We start from the raw sequence: 27,344 nt of genomic DNA, 5'->3' as shown, positions 1-27,344 counted from the left end.
GCCGTTAGGCCATTCAAGTCCCCCCACAGACACCCAACTTCAGATGTCAAGACAGCTCATAGCACTAAACCTTCATTTTAGGTCTTACACCACATCTGATGGTTGAAATTCTTGATATTTCATTCCCAAACACAGCCACAATGGGCACCTTTGAACATCTATCATCTTACCTACCTCTGGTCACTTTGTTAGGATGAATTCCTCAATGCTGAACTTAAATGGGGGGAAAAAACCAACAAAACAAACACTGTTCTATAGGAAGATATATCGGCGGGGGCTATGTTCCATCCCACGTTTTCAAATATTTATATTGTAAGCAGAAAGTTCTTTTGCCTTTAACTAAATGCTTTATTATAATACCTATACATTTCTATAAAAATATGCAAACAAGACAAAAGGGTATATAATGAAAAATCAGAGTCTCCCTTACCTACTCTCAAGCCCCACTACCAGGCCTCTCCCTAAAAGCAGCCACAAATTGTTTCTGAATATATACAAGCATGACACATCTTTAAAAAAAAAATTTTTTTTTGATCTAGTAAATGGGAGTATACTCTACCTGATGTGGGAACTGCATAGTACTTCATAAGATGGATGGACTAGTTTGCTAGAGCTGCTGTAACTGAATACTGGTGGCCTAAGGGACAGACACTTACTTTCTCACAGTTCTGGAAGCTAGAAGTACAAGATTAACATGTCAGCAAATTTGGTTTCTCCTAAGGCCTCTCCATTTGGCTGGCAGACAGCTGCCTACTTGCTGTGTCCTCGAATGGCTTGCCCTCTATCTGTGTGCTCCCTGGGGCTTTCTCTTCCTATAAGGACACCAGTCACATCGAATTAGAGCCCCATCCTTAATGATTTTAAAATTAATCACCTCTTTCAAGGCCAACTCTCCAAATATAGTCACATTTTTTTTTTTTTTTTTTTTTTAAGATTTGAGAGAGAGCCAGCATGTGCTTGTGACAAGAGGGAGGGATAGAATCCACGAGCAGGTGCCCCCCCTGGGTGATGTGGGACTCAGGGCTTGATCTTAGGATTCCGACAGCTGAAATCAAGAGTCAGGTGCTCAAATGACTGAGCCACCCAGGTGCCCCCAAATATAGTCACATTCTAAGATACTGGGAGGCTAGGGGGCCTTGACATACGGACTGCGGGGGGGACACAATTCAGTCTATAACAGAAGCATTATAGGTTTTATTGTTTCCAGCTTTTTACTATTACAACAACTCTATAATGAACATCACTGTAGAGAAATCTTCGTACATGTGTGAGTATATCCATAGAATAAACTCCAAGAAATAGAATTGCTGAATCAAAGGAATAAATTTGCATATATACTGCCAAATTGCAAACCTCCAAGAAGTTTTGTCAAATTCAGATTTAACCTTCCACCAATAATGCATGAGGGTAGTCATTCCCCCTCATACCCAACGAACTGGCATATTTTGAAACTTCATCTTTGTTAGTCTTTAAGTAAAATTATAGCTAATTTTGAACTACTTCTTTTAATTGTTGGTGAGGTTTTATACTGTGTACATTTTTATAATAAGAAGACTTTTCTTCCCTCTCCTGCATTTATTATACTCAACAATTAAATATTTATATTACTTTAGAGAATCAAAATTGCTAGAATGACTTCATTTGAATCTAGAGTCAGGTAATTGAAACATTGGTTCCAATATATCCAGTCCAATTTGAAGAAGTATGGCTACCCATGGCTACACAGAATACAGTCTGTTGCTGAATGAAACTGATCACTGATGGTATTTGCTGTCCATCAACAATGGCAATAAAGCCAGCCCCCTCTTTAGTGGTTAAGTATCTCTCAGTAACTAAGTTTAGTTGAAGACATTTTCCTCCACCATTTCTTTTCCAGTTGGCATGCAGGCCTGACTTAGCCTGATGTTTGCAGATTGGAAAGAAAGAAAGTAGGTGGCTTTCAATTGTAGAGTTACCTGGAAAATTGGAAAAATAAATCAAATCTAATTTTTTAAAGATTTTATTTCTTTGAAAGAGAGAGTGAAAGTGAGAGAGATCACAGGGGAGAAGAAGCAGGCTTCCCGCTGAGCAGAGAGCCTGATGTGGGGCTCCATGCCAGGACCCGGAGATCATGACCGGAGCCAAAGGCAGATACTTAACTGACTGAGCCCCCCAGGTGCCCAAATCAAATCTAATTTTTAACCTAAGACTAGTGCAGACTTAGCTTTTCTTATACACTGCCACACACAGCTTTTGGGAACCTCTGAAGTTTAAGACTCCAGGGCAGCCTCAAGATAGGCAGTTTAAATGAATGGGCAAGATGCTGGGGAAAGTTGGACATGTTTGCTATAGAACAGAACATTTTAAAAAGAAAAATTGCCTGCAGGACTTTGGTACACATGTGTTCACTGGGACAGGGGCCCCAGAGTGAAAGAGAAAAACATTCTCCTATTTTCTAGAACTATGCCAGTTTCCCAATCACCTTCCAAAAGCAACGGGAGTATTTCTGAAGAAGATACACTCACCCATTCTGTCTGCCACATGGAAATCGGGAAGGGCACATGAAGTTTGCCATGTTTCAGGATTTCATCATGTTTTTGGCAAGAGGGTGTACACATAAGGAGACCTTTTGTTAAACCACACAACTCTGATCTTGTTTATGAGCTCTAAAATTAAATTATTTCACATAAATACTCAGAAGGTAATTTTCATATTAGTCTCAATGGTCCACAGTACCACCACAAAAGATCCAGTCACAATTCATTCTGTGACATGGGCGGCCTCTCTGCTTGGTACAATATGTGACTTCGTGGGAGTTTCATGACCTACAGGCTCTCATGCATTTAAAGAAGGAAAGAGTAGCTGGATCTGTGGCAAAAGCATTTACTATTGAATCAAGGAAATACAGCAATGCAAAAGAATGAAGACCATAGTTCAGAGCTTGCAAACTCTTTCTGTGAAGGACCTAATGGTAAATATTTTAGGGTAAATATTTTAGAGTCCATTGGGTCTCTGTCACAACTACTAAACTCTGCTGTTGTATCACAGAAATAGCTGTAGACAGTACATAAATGAATAGGTGTAGCCATGTTCCAATGAAACTTTATTTATAAAAACAGATTTGATTTATGGGTCATAGGTTGCCAGCCCTCACTCTAGCCTACATTGATCTTTCTCTGACCTGTTTTTTTTTTTTTCTTAAGATTTTATTTATTTTATTTGACAGAGCGAGAGATCACAAGTAGGCAGAGAGGCAGGCAGAGACAGAGGGGGAAGCAGGCTCCCTGCTGAGCAGAGGGCCCGATGCAGGGTTGGATCCCAGGACACCGAGATCATGACCTGAGCCAAAGGCAGCGGCTTAATCCACTGAGCCACCCAGGCGCCCCGGTATTTTCTTTTTAAACATATATAGCTACTGTATTTGCCTTTTAAAAAAAATTAACTGGACGCCTGGGTGGCTCAGTTGGTTAAGCAGCTGCCTTCGGCTCAGGTCACGGTCGCGGAGTCCTGGGATCGAGTCCTGCATCGGGCTCCCAGCTCCGTGGGGAGTCTGCTTCTCCCTCTGACCTTCTCGCCTCTCATGCTCTCTCTCACTGTCTCTCTTTAAAAATAAATAAATTAAATAAATAAATAAAAATTAAAAATTAAAAAATTAACTTATTTAATCCTCAAAACAACTCTACTATTATTAGTTTCCCATGTCATAGATGAGAAAACTAAGGCACAAAGAGGTTGAGCAACTCTCCCAAAGTTGTACAGCCAGGTAGTGCTAGAACACGAAGTCAGGCAATCTGACCGGAGAGACCACAGCTTGCCACCTACGCCTGTGAGATTTCAAATGTGGGAAGAGCTCTCAAAAACATATCTACCCTTCCAGCCACTCCTGAAACTCTAAGTTTGGCTTATACCCAGAGCAGATTAGTTCTGCTCCTCATCCATGTAGATTTCCAGGTTAAATGCAATTTTGTATTAAACTTCTAGCAAGAGAAGCATGAGGAGATCCTGAGGGTCCCTAATCCACCCTGCATTTGGAGGTCCTCAAACGCCTCGTGAAGGCTTCTAGACCTTCATCCAGCATCTTTTCCCAGTTTGCTATAAGCCTAGAATTTACTGTGTCCCCTAAGGAATAATTTGAGACAAGACTGTGCTACCAAAATATGCCATTTAAAAAAACAGAACAGACAACAAAAAACTGCCAACTGCAAGTAAAATTAATGACTATAGAAATAAAAATTTAGCCCCAAGTTCTTCGATAACACAAAATTATGAGTCATCTGGATAAAAAGAGAGGGCGTTTGTCACTTCACGTAAAAGTATACTATCATGAGGTTTGGAATTTTTCTCTTATAAGTCTGAATAGAGCCGATAAACCCCGGACTACTGGTAGTCTCGGTACCAAGAATTTGAGTTCAATTTGAAGGTGCTGCTTGCCTAACATTCCTCGTGATTCCTTCTGCCATCAGTATCCTACCATACTATCCAGATTTTTCTTTCAATCAAAACTTACCTCATTTGATAGGGTTAAAACCCCCATCTCATCTAATTAAAGAAGAAAAGTAAACTGAACATTCTCTTTTAGAACATGGAAATTCCCTGTGGTTGCCAGAAAGAACTTGAAATGCTTTAAGATGAAGATTATACATTCAGTCAAATCAGCAATTATAAATTAGTAGCTTTGTGCAAGGATTTAGAGTGTTAGTAGAATGAGAAAAGAGGTTATTCTCTGAAACAGCCTCTGGGAAAGCTAAGTGGGTGTTTTCATGTCCCATTCATAAAACCCAAGGACAAATCCATCAACTTTTCTATGGCCTTTATTACAGGGAAAAGAAAATCCACTGTTTCTATTTGTTAAAAGGGTTCAGCTTTCAAATCCTGGGAGAACAGAGAATGTTTGACTCTGAAGGGGCAGGATATTCTTGTATGTGAGTTAAAAAGAGAAAGATATTTTATCATGTAAATGTGTTTTGTCATTCATTAGAAAATACCACTGGAGTACTGTGGGAGAAGGGGGTCCCTAATAAGCTTGAAATTTTCATTGGCCAGCACACATATGAAAGGGAAGGGAAAGAAAAAATATGTAAAAATCTACTCTGTGCCAGACGCTGTGCTAGGAAGTTTAATATAGTTACTTAAGGAAATAGCTAATTTTAAATGTTAGGTTCTGTCTTCAAGTTCTAAAGATTGTTGATTATCATTTAAAACATTTTCTCTTATCTGTAACCATGTGTGGTAATGAACGGTAGCTAGACTTACTGTGATCATTTCACAATATACAACAAACATGGAATCATTATGCTGTACACCTGAAGCTAGTAAAATATTATATGTCAATTACATCTCAATACAAAAAATGGAAAATATTTTCCCTTGTTTCAATTGCCATTTGGAAAACTTAAATTTCAGTGTGAATGCACTGCTTTCTTTTATGTGAACACCTTTACTTCAAGCAACCCCAGAAGACATGACTGGTGAAGAAGTCTCTCCGTTGCTGTAGGTCCCCATTTTACAACTGTCCAAAGAGCCATGGAAACTCGGGCATTTGGGCTGAGCAAGCCCTTCCTTTCCATCTCTCACCCCCCATTAGAAATCAATATAGTTCTACTATGAGGGCTCTTGTGACTACAAGAAATGAGGCATGACTTTGCAAGCAGCTGGAACAAGCCCAAGAATTCATTTACATGATGATACACTGGGGTGTCGGAAGATGGTGCAGAATGGGACCCATTCTTCTCCTGACATAACTCCAAAGCAGCAGCTCACATTCCCTGTGAGGACTCCATCACATCCTTCCCAAATCCTCATTCCCCGACCAAGCCCCCTTAGGGAAACCTGGAGAGAAGCTTCAAACACCCCTAACTAGCTGCCTTGCCTCGTGCTTCCTGCCCCAATCTTGCTGAAAACTCACTTTCCTTGACTTCAGCTAATTTAGTCATCTTGTTATGTTTTCTGTGTGTCGTACATACTGGCAGCATTTGCTTGGCTGTTTGAAGTCTTTTTTTTTTTTAATTAATTTATTTATTTGAGAGAGAGAGAGAGAGCAGAAGGGAGGAGGCAGAGGAAGAGGGAGAAAGAGAATCTCAAGCAAACTCCATACTGAGCCTGATGCAAGGCTTGATCTCAAGACCCTGAGTTCAGGGACTGAGCCAAAACCAAGAGTCAGACATTTAACCAAATACTCCATCCAGGTGCCCATTTTAAGTCTTAAAACAAAGGCTATGGGGCTCTGACTACAATCATTTACTGAATAACTATGAAACCAAATGCCATACAGTTTACTCTGTTTAGACAATTTTTTTTTTTTTTTTTTTTGCACAGATCATTCAAATTCCCCCCCATATTCTCCATAACAACCCAGTGAGGAATGGATTTGCATTCCCATTTTACAGAAGAGGAAGGTGAGCACACAAGTTAAGTTAGAAACAGACTGGAGGGGCGCCTGGGTGGCTCAGTGGATTAAGCCGCTGCCTTCGGCTCAGGTCATGATCTCAGTGTCCTGGGATCGAGCCCCGCATCGGGCTCTTTGCTCAGCGGGAGCCTGCTTCCTCCTCTCTCTCTGCCTGACTCTCCACCTACTTGTGATCTTTCTCTCTGTCAAATAAATTAATAAAATCTTAATAAAAAAAAAAAAAAAAAAAAAAGAAACAGACTGGACAGGGATAATGATACAAAACTAATTAGTGACTTCTGAAACCTAGTGCTCTCAGACATGAGACAATTCTGCCCAGAGTGGTCTTCATCGGAGTGATAAACATTAAAACACACGCAATTATATCCTTAGAAATTACCTTCAACTCTGGGGCACCTGGGTGGCTCAGTGGGTTAAAGCCTCTGCCTTCGGCTCAGGTCATGATCCCAGGGGCCTGGGATCGAGCCCCACATCAGGCTCTCTGCTCAACAGAGAGCCTGCTTCCTCCTCTCTCTGCCTGCCTCTCTGCCTACTTGTGATCTCTGTCTGTCAAATAAACAAATAAAATCTTTAAAAAAAAAGAAAGAAAGAAAGAAATTACCTTCAACTCACTCTTTAAACTTTACCTTTTTTAAAATCATTTTTGTAAGGATAAATTTAGATGAGCTGGTTCTTAACATTATTTTGATTACAGATCCATAGAGAATTCAACAATACTGTACACACTCCACCCAGACAAAGAGCACACGCCGTACATACAACAGTCTAGACGGCTGCCAACTTTAAGAATGTCTCTACTGACATTAGAACCCCTCTCAGTCACAGGCTAATGTTGCCGGGTCATCTCTGCAAGTGTTACCAGCAAGCCTTCCCATTGTTCACTTTGATTTTCTACTGAAGTGATACATAGCACCTCTGTTACTACATTCTGTTCATGTTGTGGGGGGAATGACTCACAATGGACTTTTCACATGCTAAATCCCCATGCCTTCAATAGTGATGTTAAAGACGATGTCACCTTTCGAACCCATCAACTGCAGAGACACAGTGTTGTTTACAGAGTCCAGAGATATAGTCCAACTTTGCTACTGCTAGTACATTTTCCCTCCTGTTGAGTCTTGACTTACTAAATACAGCATGTATCCTAAGGTACCATTTCCTAGCATAGGCCCATTCAGAGAGAAAGAGTTTGACCACAGGGCATATGAAAAATATTTAAGAGTAGCTATATACAAAAAAGCTATCTAGAATTGCATGGTGGTTAAGAACCAAAGCTTTGAAATAAGGTGGCTGAAAAGGATGACCATAGGTTCAGTCATGGTTCTGCCATTTACCTCCTATAGGACCTTGAACACTTAATCTCTGAGTTCCTTTATCTGTGAATGAGGATAATAACACACATCCTGCATGGTTCAACTTAATGTTAAATAAAACAAGATGAGAAACACACAGAGCTTGGTACATAGTAAGCACTGGATAATGGAGGCTCTTATTATGTTATTCTTAATTTTCAATGGACTTGCTATCTGGCATGATTATAAAAAACAATATTCTGGGGGCGCCTGGGTGGCTCAGTGGGCTAAGCCTCTGCCTTCAGCTCAGGTCATGGTCTCGGGGTTCTGGGATAGAGGCCCACATCAGGCTCTCTGCTCAGCAGAGAAAATATTTAAATAAATAATAATATATAAATAAATAATGAAATCTTTAAAAACAACAACAACAACAACAATATTCTGGTCAATAGATAGTTTCCATATTTATCATTGTTAAAAGTAATATGTGGGATTAAATTATGGATTTTTTGCTTGTGCCTAAAAGGATTACTGATTTTTAAGGAACTAGAACACAATAAAAATTCTTAAAGATGAAAGCATAGGACCTACCCTATCTTTAATCATTTGGATAGAGCCTCTGGGCTTAGGATTACTATAATAAATATGAACCATCATTACTATATAACAGATGTGTAGAAATAAATAGCAAGAGAGGTTTCCAGATGATAAAATATCAACTACTCTTTTACCATTGTACAATATTCTGTGATACATCCTTTGATTAAGAAGTCCTATGAAAGATGTATTTTTAAAAAGATGCTAAGAAAGTATAGGGAAAGGGTGGTTGGGTTATGAACATTGGGGAGGATATGTGTTGTGGTGAGTGCTGTGAAGTGTGTAGGCCTGACGATTCACAGACCTGTATTCCTGGGGCAAATAATACATTATATGTTAATAAAAAATTTTTTTAATAGAACATTAAAAAAAAAATGAATGAAAGTAGTGGATACTCAATGAATGCTTATTGAATTCAAGACCAAACTGAAAACCAGACTTACATTCATTCTTTTATTATGTCTCACGACTTCCTAGCAGGACAAAGATTATATGCCAACTTAACGTTTGAGGCAACTGTGAGTTAAAAGCCTTAATTTGGGGGTGCCTGGGTGGCTCAGTGGGTTAAAGCCTCTGCTTTTGGCTCAGGTCATGATTCCAGGGCCTGGGATCGAGCCCCGCATCGGGCTCTCTGCTCAGGGGGGAGCCTGCTTCCCTCTCGCTCTCTGCCTGCCTCTCTGTCTACTTGTAATCTCTGTCTGTCAAATAAATAAAATCTTAAAAAAAAAGTATATTAGCAAAAAAAAGGCTTAATTTGCCAACGTACATACTAGTTGTGAAAAGTAGTGACTAGAACATCAGCATTCCAACCTTGGCCTAACTTCAAAACCCATGCTGTTTTTACCATAGACTGCTACCTGCCAAACTTTATAATGAAATATATATAATTTTCAAACCAGTCAGGAACTCTGCTTATGAAAGGTCTTATCTTCTCCATTATCAATCTGATAACCTCCTGGAGGGGTGGGGAGAAGGTGGCCAAGTTGAAGAAAAAATATAAAGAAGGTAGTATCTCTTGAATATATAGAGTTATTTCAACTTCAAAAAATAGAAAATAAAAATATCAAATGAAACTCTGATCTGAGACAACAATTAAAATATGTTACACCCTTTTTCTGGCTTCTTATGTGGGTTCATATGAACGCGCTGCCATCCCAAACTAATTAGAAGACCAGTTGCAAGCCTCCCTCGGCAGTTTGATTACTTACTAATTTGAATGAAACCCTGCCAAGGACACATGAAAACTATATAAATCAAGAAAATCGCTCCAATTTTAATGAATCATATCTTTTATAGGAGATAAGCCACAGTTGAAAGTGAGTTTACGTGCCAGTTAAGGAAGCTATAATCATAAGCAAGTAGTCTGAGCCTAGAATGAATTTTAATCAATCTAGGATCATTGCCTTTTCATCTGTGAAAAAAAAAAAAAAAAAACTTTTTATGTACTTATTGCCAAGACTTTGGGAAAAAATTAAAAGTATTGAAATTCAAGGACTAGCGTAGAAATTCAGCATCAACTGGCAATCTAACTTGGACTATTAATTCAGGCACTTTCATAGGTGCTGCTAATAATAGTTACCAGCTCAGCCCTTGAAGTGTCACCTGTATAGCCAAGCAGATCAATAAAAGATATTTATGAGTTTGCTACATTTCATAGAACACAGAGAATGAAGAAATATAGTGGACTTAATTGATTTTACCATCTCAATACCCCCAGGTTTCTCAAACTAGTACCAGATCATGTAGCTATAGAAGCTATCTGCCTTAATGTTTCTATTAAGACCAAGTTGTCAACAAGACCCACTAGTGTAGCTACAGAAGGAAGTATAAGCTATTTTGGAAATAATACCAAGTCCTAGTAGCTTGCTTCTTAGAACTGAACTGAATCTACAGTTCTGTCCTAGACATTTTGCACTCGTCAAATCCATTCTTGTGTCTTTTTATTAATGTGTTCTGTTACCACTGGTGAGTGCTCCTTGGTTTCCTTACCTGCTGCTACAGAAAATTCTTTTACATCCTGTTGGCTATTGCCACGGCTACAAAAAAGAAAAGCTATATGTATGTAACATTAACCCTTTGATAGCTAATGTATGTTTTTGTTTGCTGTGCCTTGTTATGGCTGCTTTTTTGTGCTAATAAAGTATATTTGGGCTAAAAAAAAGAAAAGGTGGGGGGGGAGTATAATGTCTAAAGGTAAAATAATGAAAGTTAAGGTTCAGTTATAAAAGCCAAGAAAAGTGTCCAGGTGCCTTGATTTATGGCACCATGTAAGATAATCACTAACAGAAATAGATCAGTTAGGAAGCCTCAAACAAAGCAAAAACCTCTCTCAACTTCAGTCTTTTCTCCTATGTGTAGCTATATATGAAATTCTCACTTTACAAAGCACAGACATGCTTGGTGCTAAAATGACTGTTAACTAAAACCAAGTCCTAGCACTCTGCCTCTGAACATAACAGGGCAATGAAGACTTGTGAAATGGATAGTGTGCTTACATTAACTTGCACCAGAAGTCAACACATAGGGAGAGATCATTAGAGCTTAAGAAACGTCCTTCCCATAGCTGCTTAGGCATTTACTTTTCCTTGATCTTACTTTTTAAGTTACAAAAGCACTAAAGAATGTTTGGAAAATAAAAATCATTATCCACATTGCTGCACCTTAAAACTATCATCATGTGTTGGGGCGCCTGGGTGGCTCAGTGGGTTAAGCCGCTGCCTTCGGCTCAGGTCATGATCTCAGGGTCCTGGGATTGAGTCCCGCATTGGGCTCTCTGCTCAGCGGGGAGCCTGCTTCCTCCTCTCTCTCTCTCTCTGCCTGCCTCTCTGCCTACTTGTGATCTCTCTCTGTCAAATAAATAAATAAAATCTTTAAAAAAAAAAAAAACTATCATCATGTGTCATATTCTCGCCTGGTCTTGTTTCTTCACGTATACAAAACCCTCTATTTTACACCCGCAAGAATATATTACATGTACCTTGCTTTTTTTTTGCCCCCCTCTCCACCAAAATATTTATGGGAGGTGCTTTCATCTTGGTATTTGGAGTGTGATAGAAAGATGACAAGGTAGGAGGACCCTGAATTCATCCCCTCCCACAGATACAACTAGGTAACACTCACATCAGTAGAAATAACCTTCGGACTGTCAGAAGGTCCGAAGAGATCTCCACAGCTAAATGTAGAGAAGAGGCCACACTGAAGAAGGTAGGATGGACAGAGGTGCAGTCAGGAGCTGAACTGACCCGCAGGACTGTCCACAGGAGGGAGCAACACCACAAGCATGGAGAAGGAAAGGAACGGACCCCCAACCAGGCACCCAGGCCTGGTAACCCCCATTCGGAAGACAAATCCCCACAACAGTTGGCTATGAAAACCAGAGAAACTTAACTTCTCAAATTCTTATAATCATTGGAGCTTCACTCCTGGAACTTTAAAATCAGTAGCTCAGCTCTGAGAGAGCCAAGAGAGCAAGAAGAAACTGAGTCCACACCCTTAAGAGACAGCACAACAAAGAGCCCTACTGAGATACAGCATAGAAGCCACAGTTGAAAAATATCCAATATATAGAGGAAGGAATTTTTTTTTCTAAAATTTTTAAATCCAGTAATCTCTACACCCAATGTGGGGCTCAAACCCATGATCCTGAGATCAAGAATCACATGCTTTTCCTACTGAGCCAGCCAGTGCCCAGGGAGGAAAGTTTCATTAATAACCTCAGAGTATGTGCTAGAGGGGCAGACATCTCTGGGAGACTATTCCAAGAAATGAAGAACCGGTAGATGCATTTTCCTCTGCACCACCCCTTTCCCCAGCCTATACTGAAGCACACCTACAGGAACTAGTGCAGTACAAGCATTCTCTACCTAACTTGCCAAAAGCATGACCTGCCCCTACATTCCTCTGCAGGTGTGCTCCCTCTAACCCAGAGAGGCAGGAATACATCCAAAGTGGGGGAATAAGCATAGCACTGTGCAAGCAGCCCCAGTACTCCAAAGTGACTCCTGCCCCTGGGGAGAGGGAAGGATAACCACACATACCACCAGTTCAACTGCAGCCCTATAAGTGGCCTCTGATCTGAATGCAGGCTCTACCTACCAGTGAAAAACTCCCAGAGGAGAACACAAGGAGAGCATCCTACAGTTCAGAGTGACCACAGCTCTGCCAAACACCTGGTCTGACCCAACTCAAGCATAAGGTGACCCTCACTGGCCTATTAACACTACAGAGCCCAAACACTGCTCACAACAGGAAAAGAGAGCCATTGCAGAACTAGACTAAGGCAAATGCAGTTCAGCCACAACAGTAGGGCACACCCAACACACACTAGAAACAGATATGAAGCACCAGATTCTAGGGGATGCTGTACTACAGGGCACTATAGGACCCCTTCTTCGTAAGGCTACTGCTTGCCAGAAGAGGAGATGTAGCTGATTTTCCTAACACACAGAAAATTAGACAAAATGAGGAGAAAGGAATATACCCCAAATTAAAGAAGAGGACTAAAACACAGCAAAAGAGAAATGAAACATATATAAGTAAAATGACTGATAGAGAACTTAAAGTAATGGTCATAAAGATACTCACTGGACTTGATAAAAGAGTGGAGGACATCAGTGAGACCCTTAACAGAGAGGAAACCTTAAAGGAACCAATTGGATGAAGAACTAAATATCGGAAATTAAAAATACACTAGATGAGTAAATGGCAGACTAGAAAAAGCAGAAGGAAAAAAGAAATAATAGCTGAAAACTTCCTGAATCTGAGGAAGGAAACAGAAATCTAGATCCAGCAGGCACAGACAGCCTCCAACAAAATCAACACAAGGTCCACATCAAGACACATAGTACTGAAGATGATAAAAAATAGTGATGGAGAATTTTAAAAAGCAGCAAGAGAAAAAAACAAAAACGTTACAAATAAGGGAAACCCCATAAGGCAATCACCTTTTTTTTAGCAAACTTTGAAGGCCAGAGGGAGGGACATGATATATTCAAAGTGCTGAAAAAAAACAACTGCAACCAAGAATATCCAACAAGTCCTTCATTCAGAATAGAAGGGAAGATAAGAGTTTCCCAGACAAACAAAAGTTAAAGGAATTAATTACCATGAAATCAGCCTTACAAAAAAGGATTAAAGGGGATTTTTTTCAGTGGAAAGAAAGGACTGTAGGCAAGAACAGGAAAAGCAGGGACCACAAGAGCCGTAAAATTAACTATATCTACAAAAATCAGTTAAGGGCTCATTGAACGCGGGACTAGATCTTTGGATTGCTGTCTTCTTCTCAACCCAAGCCAGGCCCACACATAAGCAACCATGTCTAAGGGACCTGCAGTTGGCATTGATCTTGGCACCACCTACTCCTGCGTGGGTGTCTTCTAGCATGAGAAAGTGGAAACAATTACCAATGATCAGGGAAACCAGACCACCCCAAGTTATGTCGCCTTCACAGACACCGAACGATTGATTGGTGATGCTGTGAAGAACTAAGTTGCGATGAACCCCACCAACACAGTTTTTGATGCCAAACACCTGATTGGACGGAGATTTGATGATGCTGTTGTCCAGTCTGATATGAAGTATTGGCCTTTCATGGTGGTGAATGATGCTGACAGGCCCAAGGTCCAAGTAGAATACAAGGGAGAGACAAAAAGCTTTTATCCAGAGGAGGTGTCTTCTATGGTTTTGATGAAAATGAAGGAAATCACAGAGGCTTATCTTGGGAAGACTGTTACCAATGCAGTTGTCACAGTACCTGCGTACTTCAATGATTCTCAGCGTCAGGCTACCAAAGATGCTGGAATTATTGCTGGTCTCAATGTACTTCGAATCATCAATGAGCCAACTGCTGCTGCTTTTGCTTATGGCTTAGACAAAAAAGTTGGAGCTGGCACTTTTGATGTGTCAATCCTTACTATTGAAGATGGGATCTTTGAGGTTAAGTCCACAGCTGGAGACACCCACTTAGGTGGAGAAGCCTTTGACAACCGAATGGTCATCCATTTTACTGCAGAGTTCAAGCGCAAACATAAGAAAGATATCAGTGAAAACAAGAGGGCAGTTCTTCGTCTCTGTACTGCTTGTGAACGTGCTAAGCGTACACTTTCTTCCAGGACCCAGGCCAGTATTGAGATTGATTCTCTGTATGAAGGAATCGACTTCTATATCTCTATCACTCGTGCCTGGTTTGAAGAATTAAATGCTGACCTGTTCCGTGGCACCCTGGGCCCTGTAGAGAAAGCTCTTCGGGATGCCAAGTTAGACAAGTCTCAGATCCATGATATTGTTCTGGTGGGTGGTTCTACCCATATCCCCAAGATTCAGAAACTTCTCCAAGATTTCTTCAATGGAAAAGAACTGAATAAGAGCATCAACCCTGATGAAGCTGTTGCTTATGGTGCAGCTGTCTAGGCAGCCATCCTTTCTGGAGACAAATCTGAAAATGTTCAAGATTTGCTGCTGTTGGATGTCACTCCACTTTCTCTTGGCATTGAAACTGCTGGAGGAGTCATGACTGTTCTTATCAAGCGGAATACTACCATTCCTACCAAACAGACACAGGCCTTCACTACCTACTCCAACAACCAGCCTGGTGTGCTTATTCAGGTGTGTGAAGGTGAGCGTGCCATGACCAAGGACAACAATCTACTTGGAAAGTTTGAACTCACAGGCATACCTCCTGCTCCTCGTGGTGTCCCTCAGATTGAGGTCACTTTCGATATTGATGCTAATGGTATCCTCAATGTCTCTGCCGTGGATAAGAGCACAGGAAAAGAGAACAAGATTACCATCACTAATGACAAGGGCCACTTGAGCAAGGAAGATATTGAGCACATGGTCCAGGAAGCTGAGAAGTACAAAGCTGAAGATGAGAAACAGTGGGACAAGGTGTCTTCCAAGAATTCACTTGAGTCTGATGCATTCAACATGAAAGCAACTGTTGAAGATGAAAAACTTCAGAGCAAGATAAATGATGAAGACAAACAGAAGATTCTTGACAAGTGCAATGAAATCATCAACTGGCTTGATAAGAACCAGACTGCAGAGAAGGAAGAATTTGAACACCAGCAGAAAGAGTTGGAGAAAGTCTGCAACCCCATCATCACCAAGCTGTACCAAGCTGTACAAGACTAATTTCAGATTTAAAGACACCTGCAGACTGAAAGTAAAGGATGGAAAGCATTTATGATGTCAATGGAAGTGAAAAGATAGGGTATCAATACTTATATCAGACAAAATAGACTTTAAAACAAGACTAACAAGAGACCAAAAAAAGGACACTGCATAATCATAAAGGAAACAATCCAACAAGAAGATGTAACAATTATAAATATTTATGAACCTAACATGGGAACACCCAAATACATGACAGTTAATAACAGTTAATAACAAACAAAGGAACTAGTAGTGATACAATAAATGTAAATATCCATTTACAGAAATGGACAGATCATCCAAACAAAAATTAACAAGGAAACGGTGGCTTTGAATGACATATTGGACCAGATGGATCAAACGGAACATTTCATCCTAGTACAGCAGAATACACAATCTTTTCAACAAATTCAAAAAGACTGAAGTCTTAACATCCATCTTTTTTTTTTTTTTTAAGATTTTATTTATTTATTTGACAGGGAGATACTGAGCACAAGTAAACAGAGTGGCAGGCAGAGGGAGAGAGAGAGAAGCAGGCTCTCTGCTGAGCAGGGAGCCTGATGTGGGACTCAATCCCAGGACCCTGGAATCATGACCTGAGCAGAAGGTAGCCACTTAACCAGTTGAGCCACCCTGGCACCCACCATGCATCTTTTCTAATCACGACATTATGAAACTAGAAATCAATCACAAGAAAAAAATCTGAAAAGGGCACAAATACATGGAAGTTAAATAATATTCTACTATACAATGAATGAGTCAACAACAACAACAACAACAAAAAAAAAAAAAACAAAAAACAAAAAAAAACGAGGAAGCCAGAAAATATACTGAGGCAAATAAAAATGGAAACACAATTGGCCAAAATCTTTAGATGCAGCACAAGCTCTTCCAAGAGGAAAATTTATAGTAATGCCAGCCTACCCTAAGAAAACAAATCTCAAATAAACAACCTAACTTTACACCTACAAGAAGAAAAAACAAAACCCACAACCAGTAGAAGGAAGAATATAATAAAGATTAGGGCAGAAATAAACAAAATAAAAACTAAAAAATGCATTACAAGAGATCCATGAAACCAGGAGCTAGTGCTTTGGGGAAATAAAAACAACAACAAAAAAAAAAACAAACAAAATTGATCAATTGTTAGGTCAACAAAACTGATCTAACTGTTAGATGCATACACACACACATACGCAAAGACTCATATAAAATTCAGAAATGAAAGGAGAAACACTTGTCAACACCTCGGAAATACAAAGGATTAGAAGAGGATTTTTGAAAAATTCTACGCCATTAAATTCAACAAGCTAGAAGAAATGGATAAATTCCTAGAAACATAACTTCGAAAACACAGTCAGAAAGAGATAGAAAATAGGAACAGATGAATTATCAGCAATGAAAATGAATCATGAATCAAAAAAGAAAATGAATCAGGAATCAAAAAACTCCAAATAAGTAAAAGTCCAGGACTGTATCTTTTCACAGCTGAATTCTACCAAACATTTAAAGAAGAGTTAATATCTATTCTTCTCGAATAATTTCCAAAAAAAAAAAAAAAAAAGGAAGTAAAACTTCCAAATTCATTGTACAAGGCCAGCATTACCCTGATACCAAATCCAGATAAAGACATTAAAAAAATAAAAATAAAAAGGAGAAAAAGAGAGAGAGAACTACAGGCCAATATCTCTGATGAACATAGTGAAAAATCCTCAACAAAATATTAGCAAATCAAATCCAACAATACATTTTAAAAAGCACTCACTGGGACACCTGGGTGGCTCAGTTTGTTAAGCGGCTGCCTTAGGCTCAGGTCATGATCCCAGCATCCTGGGATAGAGTCCCACATCGGGCTCCTTGCTTGGCAGGGAGCCTGCTTCTCCCTCTGCCTGTGCTTGCTCTCGCTTCTCTCTCTATGACAAATAAATAAATAAAATCTTTTTAAAAAAATAATAAAAATTTAAAAAATTAAAAAGCACTCACCATGATCAAGTGGGATTTATTCCCAGAATGTAAGGATGGTTCGATTTTTATAAATCAATCAACATGATACATTACATCAATAAGGGAAAGGATAAAAACCATATGATCATTCCACTAGATGCAGAAAAAACCATTTGACAAGGTATAACATCCATTTGTGATTTAAAAAAAAAAAAAAACAAAACCCTCAACAAAGTAGGTTTAGAGGGAACATAACTCAACATAAGGCCATATATGGAAAAATCCATAGCTAACATCATACTCATTGGTTGAAAAAAACAGAAACCTTTTCCCCCTAAGGGACAAGACAAAAGATATCCTCTCTCACCACTTTTATTCAACATAGTGCTGGAAGCCCTACCCACAGCAAACAGAGAAGAAAAGGGAATAAAAGCCATCCAAATTACTAAGGAAGAAGTAAAACTTCCACTATTTGCAGAAGACATGATACCATATATAGACTAAAGACGCCACTCAGAAACTACTAGAACTGATAAATGAATTCAGATACGTCACAGGATATAAAACCAAAATATAGAAATCCATTATATTCCCCCCTCAAAAAAGAAATCGATTTCCATACACTAATAATGAAGCAGCAGAAAAAGAAATTAAGAAAACATTCCTATTTATAATTACATCAAAAATAATAATTCCTAGGGGTGCCTGGGTGGCTCAGTGGGTTAAGCCTCTGCCTTCAGCTCAGGTTATGATTTCAGGGTCCTGGGATAGAGTCCTGCATCAGGCTCTCTGCTCAGCAGGGAGACTGCTTCCCCCCTCTCTCTGCCTGCTGCTCTGCCTACTTGTGATTTCTCTCTCTCTGTCAAATAAATAAGTAAAATCTTTAAATAATAATAATAATAATAATAATACCTAGGAATAAACTTAACCAAGGAGGTGAAAAACCTGTACTCTGAAAATTATGAAGTATTGATGAAAAAAACTGGAAGATGACAAAGAAATGGAAAGACATTCCACAATCACAGATTGAAAGAATACTGTCAAAATATCCATACTACACTAAGCAATCTGCAGAATTGAATCTGCAATCCCTATCAAAATAACAGCATTTTTCACAGAACTTGAACAAACAATCTTCAAACTTGTATGGAACCACCAAAATAAATAAATAAATAAATAAATAAATAGACAAAGCAATCTTAAAAAAATGAACTCATCTACAAGTATCACAATCCCAGATTTCAAGAGGTACTACAAAATTGTAATAATCAAAATAGAGTGGTACTAGTACAAAAATAGACACAGATCAATAGAACAAAACAGAAAGCTCAGAAATAAACCCACAGTTATGTGGTCAAATAATCTTCAACAAAAGGGGCAAGAATATGTAAAAAAAGATGGTCTCTTCAACAAATGGTGTTGCGAAAACTGGAGAGTTACATGCTAAAGAATGAAACCAGATTGCTTTCTTACACCATACACAAAAATAAACCCCAAATGGATTAAAGACCTCAGTGTGAGACCCGAAACCATAGAAAATCCTAAAAGAGAACACAGGTAATAATTTCTCGGACACTGGCCATAGCAACATTTTTCTAGCTATGCCTCCTGAGACAAGGGAAACAAAACCAATAATAAACTATTGGGACTACATCAAAATAAAAAGCTTCTGCACAGCAAAAGAAACAACAAACAAAGCTAAAAGAAAACATACTGAATGGGAGAAGATATTTGCAAATGACATACCTGATAAAGGGTTTATAGTCAAAATAAAGAATTTACACAACTCAACACCAAAAAAACCCAAGTGATCCCATTTAAAAATGGGCAGAAGACATGAACACACGTTTCTCCCAAGAAGACACACAGATGGCCAACAGACACATGAAAAAATTCTCAACACCACTCATCATCAGGTAAATGCAAATCAAAATCACAATGAGAGAAAAAAAACACAATGAGGTAACACCTCACACCTGTCAGAATGGCTAAAATCGAAAAAAAGGTGTTGGTCAGGATGTGGAGAAAAAGGTTGGTGGGAATGCAAACTGGTGCATCTGCTGTGGAAAACAGTATGGCAGTTCCTCCAAAAGTTAAAGATAGAATTACCACATGATCCAGTAATTCTACTACTCAGTTTTTGCCCAAAGAGATATTCTAATATTTCTAATAATAATTCTAATAACTCTAATATTCTAATTCAAAGAGATACATGCACCCCAATGTTTTTTGCAGCCTTGTTTATAATAGCCAAATTATGGAATCAATCCAAGTGTCCATCAATAGATGAATGGATAAAGAAGTGGCGTTTAGGGGCGCCTGGGTGGCTCAGTGGGTTAAGCCGCTGCCTTCGGCTCAGGTCATGATCTCAGGCTCCTGGGATCGAGTCCCGCGTCGGGCTCTCTGCTCGGCAGGGAGCCTGCTTCCCTCTCTCTCTCTCTCTGCCTGCCTCTCCGTCTACTTGTGATTTCTCTCTGTCAAATAAATAAATAAAATCTTTAAAAAAAAAAAAAAAAAAAGAAGTGGCGTTTATAAATATATGTATATATACACACACATATATACATACATACACACATACACATATATATGCATCTATATTGTTTTACATGTTTATATAAAATATATTCCATTCCCATATATATGTGTATGCATAATGGAATACTATTCAGCCATCAAAAAGAATGAAGTTATATATATGCAGTATTCCATTCCAATATATATAAAAGAACACTACTCCCACCATTTGCAACAACATGGATGCATCTAGTGAGTATAATGCTAAGTGAAATAAGTCAAAGACAGATAAATATCGTATGATTTCATTCATATGTGGAATTTAAGAAATGAATGAAGGAGGAAAGAGACAAAAAACAGGCTTTTTTCTTTCAAAAAGATTTTCTTTACTTATTTGTCAGAAAGAGAGAGAGAGAGAGAGCACAAGCAGGGGGAGCAGAAGGCAGGGCAGGCAGAGGGAGAAGCAGGCTACCCGCTGAACAAGGAGCCTGATGTGGGACTCGATCCCAGGACTCTGGGATTATGACCTGAGCTGAAGGCAGACACTTAACTGACTGAGCCACCCAAGCACCCTGAAAAAACAAACTTTTTAACCAATAGTGTGATAGTATGAGAGGGAGACAGAAGATTAAAGGATGTGTTCTTGTTAAAAAAAATTTTTTTTATATATGTATGCACATATTGAGAATTGTCTCACTATTTTTAATGGCTGCATATTATTTCAATATATGAATGTAGCAATATTTATTTACCTAGTCTCAATAGAATACCAAATCACTCATTTACAATTTTTCGTTATTACAAACAAGGCCACAAGCAGACTTCTAGTACTTATATCTTTCTGCAGATATGCAAGTATAATGGTGGGATAAATTCATAGAAATTGATCTTTAGTTGATGTTTTATGTAAAGTCCTAGTGTCCATTCAGTTTTGCAGCCTGGATATTTCACAACGGATATTATACACAGTAAACAGTTTCTATGTTGCTATATAGCCTGCAATGTTAAGGTTTTTGATGGCTTATACTTTAGTGGCTTAGCAAAAGGATATACTCAACCTTTCCTCTACCGCTAAGCAGTTCAATATTTCTAATTACTCACTTCAATAAATAATGCAATGTCCATCCTCATCCACTCTATTTTGCTTGAGTCTCTGCTCCAGTCTTCCTCTCACAGCATTCCTCTTTCCCATAAAGGCATTCCTTATCTAGACCGTGCCCTGAGTCCCCATAACCCTGGAATTCCTCGACTAAATAGCATGATATATGCAACAACACGGATGGACCTTGAAAATATTATGCATTCAATTGTTTGGGAATTATAAACAATTTCTCAAACTGGGTCTCATCTTCAGATAGTTTAAACCTTTAATTTAATTGGGGTGCCTGAGTGGCTCAGTGGGTTAAAGCCTCTGCCTTCGGCTCAGGTCATGATCTCAGGGTCCTGGGATCGAGTCTCGTATTGGGCTCTCTGCTCAGCAGGGAGCCTGCTTCCCTCTCTCTCTCTCTGCCTGCCTCTCTGTCTACTTGTAATCTCTGTCTGTCAAATAAACAAATAATAAAAAAAAAAAAGAAGATTCCCTCCTTCACTTCCCCATTCCACCCCAGCACATTACAGAAATATTCTCCTACAACTGTATTTGCTACATTTAGATATTTAGCCCATGGCCCAGGCTTGTAGGTGTATAAACATAGCAAAAGAATGCAGGCTAAATAGTTAGCACTGGTTATCTAAACTTTAAAACTGAGTTCTTTTTTAATAATACGGGACTTACTGAAGAAAACAAACAATACTGTCTAGTTCTAAAATCCAGTAAATGTAAACATTATGATCTACACTGCCAAGCCGAGAAAAGAATAAAATAAAACAATTCATTTGGGAGTATTCAAATGTACACGGCAAAAGCCACAAGTCAACCCAGATTCTCAATAACCAGTCCATGTAAACTTGAGAATAATTTTTTCCCCTTCAAATGGCTTAACCAAACGGAAGAGGTTCGCCTAAAGCTCAAGTTTAGGCTAGTTAGTAAAAGGGGCCAGACCAGAAAATAATCACCAGCCCAAAGGAAAAAAGCAGCACAGGAGTAAGCAAGCAGATGGCCACTTGCAATTTAATGAGCAGGTACTTTTTTGATTTGGATTGATGACCCGACTAGGGAGGGTCTTTAACTTAAGCTTTTCCCTTGAGAGCCCTGGATGGCTGGACTCCAGTGATTTTTTTTTTTCAAGTTAGAGCCCTTCTCCCCCCAGAAGTGGCTTCTATAATTCATAAAAAGCCAACTCTTTCTATCAAACAAGCACAGACTAAGGGCTCTCTCTTCTTCAAGATGCTAACTCTTTCCTTCCAGCTGCAGGCAGGCATAGCAGAAGAGAAAAAGTACTTTATCTTCCAAAGATCTCATTTAAAAAGCAAAAGATTGTAAAGAAGGCTAGCTTACTTAAACCATCTTTTATACACACCTTGAGCCAATGTTAGTAAAAAAATTTTTGACAGCCATGTGAAAGTAGAATCAGGCCTCAGGGCAGGGCTTGTGGATGGAAATGGTGAATTCAGGAAGGAAAACAAGGTACAGATTTAAGAAAGAACCAAAACACACCTCCATGGGCTTCTCGGTTTTGTTTAGGATGAGCACATCCCTCACCATTCATGGTCAGCCCTATAAGGTCCTCCTTGGTGTGAACTTGTCCCATACAATGGAAAATAATCTGTTTATTAAACCTCAAGTGGGCCGTTTCACCATCTATAAAACAAAGAGATCCCAAACAAAACCACAGATAATTCTGACAAGGTGCAGGTAGAATACACATATCTTTAAATGTTTTCTTTCTCACATAAACATCTATAAAAGAAAGGTGAAGAAACAGATGTGGACAGGGCATTACAGCTCAGCCCAAAGAGTTGCCACTCAAAAATTATTTAAGGGGCATCTGGGTTGCTCAGTTGGCTAAGCGTCCAACTCTTGATCTCAGCTCAGGTCTTGATCTCAGGGTCGAGAGTTCAGGCCCTGAGCTGGGCTCCACACTGGGTGTGCCGCTCTCTTAAAAAAAATTTTTAGGGGCACCTTGGTGGCTCAGTGGGTTAAGCCTCTGCCGGCTCAGGTCATGATCTCAGGGTCCTGAGATCGAGCCCCACATCGGGCTCTCTGCTCAGTGGGGAGCCTACTTCCTCCCCCCACCCTCTCTCTCTCTACCTGCCTCTCTGCCTACTTGTGATCTCTGTCTGTCAAATAAATAAATAAAAATCTTTTTTTTTTAATTTTTTTAATTTAAAAATTTTTTAAAAAATTTTAATAAAAACTGGTCATTTTTAATGTCTGAGGTTACTGCCATTATCTCTTGGGTTTTGGGTTTTGCTTTTCTAGTTAAGATATCTATGTATATACACAGACATACACATAGCTGGTTAACAAGATTAATAGAAATATTTATATTGATACATAATTTTATCAGTCCCCTCATAAGCCAATTTTCCAATTACTCTTTCTCCCAGATTCAATATCTGCATTATTAGCATGATGGTATCTTGCATTAAATTGAAGATTTACAAATTAAAACTCAAATCTTCTTTTGTTTGTTTGTTTCCCAAATAACTTCACCAACATGTTAAACAGGAACAAGAAAGAAGAGCTAGGGACTGGGAGGCTCCAAGAATTTTTTGTTCCTAAAGGATTGGAGGTGACTGCCAACAATTCCGTGGTTTGAGCTGCTTTCAAAAGGAAGAATGTGATAATAGCTCCTGGGTGGGATAATTGTGGCTGGACTTGATTAGATCTAAGCTTAAAACTTAGAACAGCTTGGACTGCCCCCCTCTTTTTTTTTTTTTTTTAAAGAAACGGCTATGCATTTCATCATACTGTGCGCTTGCCAAATTCAGGGCCTTTTGGGGAGTCTGGCACTAGATTGGACACTGACAAAGGGAGCTAGAATACCATGAGTAATAAGAATTACATAACTCCAATCAACACTAATGAATGTGTCTCACTACAGTCCTGCACGTGTGATTTTGGAAAGGAGTCCTCAATGATTCTAAGGTCCTTTCCTTTCACAAAGGACTATTTCATTAAGCTCCCAGAATTAACCAGCCCAAAAGAGAATGGGTGGCAAACACTGGATACATTCAGCTGGCATTTTTATTTGTACTCTAAGGTCTTTCTTTTGGCAAATAAGTTGTTTTTATACTCCCTAGAAACTGCATCTAGATTTTGTACCCAATATGTTTTTAGGATCTCTTTTTAATGATTTTATTTATTTTAGAGAGAGCATGAGTGGGGCGGGAGGAGGGCAGAGCAGAAGGAGAGAGAGAATCTCCAAGCAGACTCCACACTGAGGCCTGAGCCCGATTTGGGGCTCCATCCCAAAACCCTGCGATGGTGACACCAGCGAAAATTAAGAGTCAGATCCTTAACCGACAGAACCACCCAGGTGACCCCTTAAGATTTTAAGTAATCTCCACACCCACCGTGGAGCTCAAACTTACAACCCCAAGATCAAGAGTTACAATGCTTTATGACCAAGCCAGCTGGGTGCCCCTGCATCCAGTATCCTAAGCTTTGTTCTTGACATCACTTTCTGGTGACTTTAGGACATAAAATTTTGATACCACTGGTGATAATTCTAGAATACTCAGGGGGAAAAAAATCAACTATATGTTGGGGAACTCGTGGAGTACCCATTTTCTAAATTTGAATACAAATAATATTAAATATTGAAAACTGTCCCAGGAGTTTCTGGTTCCAGGGCAAGATGGTGTAAGTGTTCATCTCCCTATTCTTCCTACGAAGTACCTCTAAAATACCTGGATATTACACATAAACATAAAAAGACTATTTCAAGTACGGAAAGAAAAGAACTCTATAACCTTCAAGAATAGAGGAGAAATAAGACATTCTCAGATGAAAGACTAATAAGAGAATCTGTTGTCAGCAGACCTTCCCTAAAAGAATGGCTAAAAGAAATTCTTGAATCAGAAAGGAAACAACACAAGGAGGAAACCTGGAACATCAGGAAGAACAAAAAGAGTAAAGATTAAGGTAAATACAACAGACATTCCATCACCACTTGCATTTTCTTAATTGTGTTTGATGGTTGAAGCAAAATATATATATATTATCTGGTGTGGTTCTCAATGTATGTAGAGGAAATGTTTAAGACAATTAGATTATAAATGTGGGAGGTAGGGGAACTTAAAAGGAGGTACAGTTCCTATACTTGATTCAGACTGGTAAATGTCAACCCCAGTAGACTGTGATAAGTTATGTATATGTAATATAATGCCTAGAGCAATCACTAAGAAAGCGATATGAAGACATACACTCAAAACATCACTGATAAAACAAAATTCTAAAAAATAACTTTAGTAACCCACAAAAGGCAAAATGGAGAGACGGAACAAAATGAAAAATAGAACACTTAAGCCCTAATGTCAGTAACTAAATTAAATGGAAGCAGTCTAAGTTCACCAAGCAGATTGGCAGAATAGATCAAAATCATAACCCAACTCTATGCGGTCTACAACGAAATGCCTACAAGAACCCAGATGGCACTGGAAGGCATTATGGCGGGTGGGGGGGGAGTGGAAAAAGGCTGTCTCAGAAGGTCATATACTGTATTTCTCCATTAGGTCGCATTCCCCAAATGACAAAATTATAAATGAGGAGAAGAGATTAGTGGTTGCTGGGGATTAGGGATAATGAGGGGAGCCATGACTATAAATGCAGAGCATGAGGGGGATCTTTGTGGTGAAGGAATAGTTCTGTATCCTAGATGCTGCAGAGGTTATACCAATGTAGGCGTGATAGAAGGACATAGATGCACGCACACAGAGACAGACAGACAGACACACACACACACTCTATAGACTCCATGCTTTGGTATTAATACAGTACTATGATTACCTAAGATGTAACCCTTTGCCTAGTTTCCCCAGTGGTTTTGTGTCTTATGGAACCACTGGGGAAAACTGGATAAAGAGTACACAGGGCCTCTCCCTTACTATGTTTGAGTTCCTTTGTAACTGTAATGATCTCAAAGACAAAACAAATAAAACCCTGAAGTTCAAATCCAGGTTCCACCATTCCTTCAGTGAACTTGGGTTCATTTAACCAATCTGTTCTTGGTTTCATAGTCCATATAATGAAATAACATTACCTACCAAGTTATGGTAAGAAATAAATGAAATAATTTTCTTAAGAATTTTATTTTCCTGTGTTGTAGAGCTGGACAAGATCAAATGCTTTTTTAAATTTTTTATTATTTAGGGGCACCTGGGTGGCTCAGTGGGTTAAAGCCTCTGCCTTGGGCTCCGGTCCTGATCCCAGGGTCCTGGGATTGAGCCCCATATCAGGCTCTCTGCTCAGCAGGGAGCCTGCCTTCCCCTGCCACCACCTCTCTGCCTGCCTCTCTGCCTACTTGTGATCTCTGTCAGTCAAACAAATAAGTAAAATCTTTTAAAAATTTTTTTTTCTTTTATTATTTACACCAGCCAGTTGATGTCCAGGCCATACAGCTAACATCTGGGAGCCTACATGGCTACTAAAATTTTAAGCATCCCTCTAACAACCAAGAAAATGTTGACCTACAGGATGAACACAAAGGACAGGACACTGGGCCTATCAAGGTGCCACCACTGGCAGCTCTGTCATCTGACTGTTTTCATACCTTACCTTGGTAAACAGAATCTGTCTTTCTGAAAATACAGGATGTTTACAACCCCAGTTATTCACTGAACAAAAATAAAAAATCCTATTAATGTTTAATAAATCTAAAGTCACTTGGGAAAATGACATATATATAGCCAGAAAAACCCAAAAGAACAGAACAGGAAGCCAAGAAATAAATCAAATACACACAGGGGTTTAGTAGATGAAAAGGGTATTATCTGAAATTAGTTAGGGAAAGATGGGTTATTCAATAAATTGTGTTGTAACAACTGAGTAGTCACTTGGAAAAAAGGATGTTAGACCCACACTCTACATCAGGAGAGATTCTCAATGGATCAATGACTTAGATGTGAAAATAAAGCAATAGAGGTAAAGAAAGTAAACATTTCTTTCATAACCTTGAAGTAAGGACAGCTTTTCTAACCATGATACAAAATGGGGAAGCTATAGAAGAAAGAATTGACAAAGTTGATTATATAAAAATCAAAAAAGCTCTTCATGGAGAAAAGATCCACCCCCCAACACACAAATACATGAGAAAAAGAGATGCAGAAAAACAAGAAAAGATCAATATCATATTTTTAAATGTATATGGTTATTCTTGGTAGGATTGTTTATAACAGCAAAAGATGTAAAACAACCTAAATGTCCATCAGTAGGAGGACTGATTGATTGAATATAATGGTCTAATAAATTTTACAGGCTAGAATGTTATGTGGTTATTAAAAAAAGAGAGAGAGAGAGAAAGCTCTTTAATAATATAGGAAGATCTCTAGGTATGTTATTAGTTTTTTTTTTA

At 39.0% G+C, this 27,344-nt stretch overlaps 1 pseudogene; it reads left to right on the top strand.

The window, feature by feature from the left end:
* Nucleotides 1-13,752: 13,752 nt before the first annotated feature.
* Nucleotides 13,753-15,405, top strand: LOC131810948 (heat shock cognate 71 kDa protein-like; annotated as a pseudogene).
* The last annotated feature ends 11,939 nt before the right edge of the window (nt 15,406-27,344 follow it).

The sequence above is a fragment of the Mustela lutreola genome, chromosome 11 (genome assembly GCF_030435805.1).
Source record: "Mustela lutreola isolate mMusLut2 chromosome 11, mMusLut2.pri, whole genome shotgun sequence".
Classification (NCBI taxonomy): Eukaryota; Metazoa; Chordata; class Mammalia; order Carnivora; family Mustelidae; genus Mustela; species Mustela lutreola.
Note: the sequence above shows the minus strand (reverse complement) of the source record. Positions and strands in the feature narration are given on the sequence as shown.